The sequence below is a fragment of the Cryptomeria japonica genome, chromosome 3 (assembly GCF_030272615.1).
Source record: "Cryptomeria japonica chromosome 3, Sugi_1.0, whole genome shotgun sequence".
NCBI classification, from domain to species: domain Eukaryota; kingdom Viridiplantae; phylum Streptophyta; class Pinopsida; order Cupressales; family Cupressaceae; genus Cryptomeria; species Cryptomeria japonica.
In genome coordinates, this window is record NC_081407.1 from 599,162,653 (window position 1) to 599,164,875 (window position 2,223).

Here is a 2,223-nt window from a genome sequence, read left to right on the forward strand (position 1 = left end):
AAAGTGATGGTAGAGAATGGAACCGGCAAGAAAATCAAATTTTTGAGATCAGATCAAGGAGGTGAATTTACATCTAAGGAATTTAATACATTTTGTGAAGTGAATGGGATCAAAAAATAGTTATCAGCACCCTAAACACCCCAACAAAATGGAGTTGTTGAAAGGAAAAACATAACTATCTTGGATGCAACCAAAAGTATGATATCAGAAGCAAATCTACCTCATATATACTGGAGAGAAGCGGTCAATACAACAGTTTATACATTCAACAGAGTTCACATCAAAGGTGAAACTGACATGACCCCTCATGAACTATGGTTTGGCAATACTCCTACTCTTAAATATTTTAGAATATTTGGAAGTAAATGCTATATCATAAGGGATGAGTATATTGGAAAATTTGATCCTAGAAGTAATGAAGGGATATTTCTTGGTTATTCATCTAAGAGAAAGGCGTATAGATGTTCTAACAAGAGATTGCATAAAATTGTTGAGAGTGCAAATGTGAAGATTGATGAACAGTTTAGAGGAAATTCAAGGTACATGGACTCTGAACTAGCAATAGAGATAAACACAAATGAACCTACTGTGAGTACACCAGTACAGAATGGTGATCCAGTTACACTGACATCATCTGAGGATTCCATAGTCACTAAAGAACAACAAGAAGTAAAAACACCCCTGTATTTAAGATTGAATCACTCTGAAGATCAGATAATTGGAAACAAATTTCAAGGAGTTATGACTAGAGGAAGATTAGAAAATGAAGAGGTATGTCTTATTTCTTAAATTGAACCTACATCAATTAATGAGGCATGTGAAGATAAATATTGGATAAAAGCTATGGAAGACGAATTGGAACAAATTGAAAGGAATAACACTTGGTCATTAGTTTCCCAGCCTAAAGACAAAAATGTAATTGGAACTAAATGGGTTTTCATAAATAAACTTAATAAAATGGTAAGGTAATCAGAAACAAAGAAAGATTAGTGTGTAAGGGATATTCACAAAAAGAAGGAATTGATTACAATGAAACCTTTGCACCGGTAGCCAGAATTGAGGCAGCCAAACTTTTATTGGCTTTTGCAGCACACAAGAACTATAAAGTATATCAAATGGATGTTAAATGTGCATTTCTAAATGGAGATCTTGAATAAGAAGTTTATATTGAAAAACCTAATGGATTTTCTTTGACAGATAAAAAAGATATGGTTTGCAGATTAAGGAAAGCTTTATATGGACTAAAACAAGCTCCTAGAGCTTGGTATGCTTGATTGGACAAATATCTTTTGAAGCTTGGATACACTAAAGGTAATGCTAACAACAATCTATACTACAAAGTGACTAATGATGACATCTTGGTTATTGAATTTTTTTTTGATGATATAATCTTTGGAGGAGAAGATGGATTGTGTAAAAACTTTTCTAACAAAATGCAGCAAGAATTTGAAATGTCTATGATTGGAGAGATAAAATTCTTTTTTAGGATTGCAGATTTCATAGAATGATAAAGGTATATTCCTATGTCAATCCAAGTACTTGAAGGAATTACTAAAGAAATTTGGCATGGAAAACTCTAAACCGGTAAGCACACCTATGACTACATTTGATAAATTATCTTTGAAGGATGAATCAACACTTGTTAATCCGACTAGATACAAGTCTATGATAGGAGGTTTACTATATTTGACACAAACAAGACCTGATATTATGAATGCAGTATGTATTGTTTCAAGATTTCAGAGTAATCCTAAAGAAAATCATGAATCAACAGTGAAAAGGATTTTTCGGTACTTACAAGGCACTACAAATCTTGGTTTATGGTATCCTACAGATGAAAATTTTGATTTATGTGCATACACAGATGCTAATTGGGTAGGAGATGTGGATGGTAGAAAAAGCACCACCGACAGAGCATTTTTTCTTGGTAGCAGACTAATTTCATGGTTGAGCAAGAAACATAGTTGTACATCACTATAAATAGCAGAATCATAATATGTTGCAGCAACTACAAATTGTACACATGTATTATGGATCAAACAAATGTTGAAGGACATAAAGGTAAAATGCAAGGAACCTATAACTATTTACTATGATAATATGGCAACAATTGATATATAAAAGAACCTAATATTTCATTCAAAGACTAAGCATGTTTCTATCAAATTCAATTTTTTGAAAGAGAATGTTGAAGCAAAAGAAGTGAAATTGGTGTATGTGAAT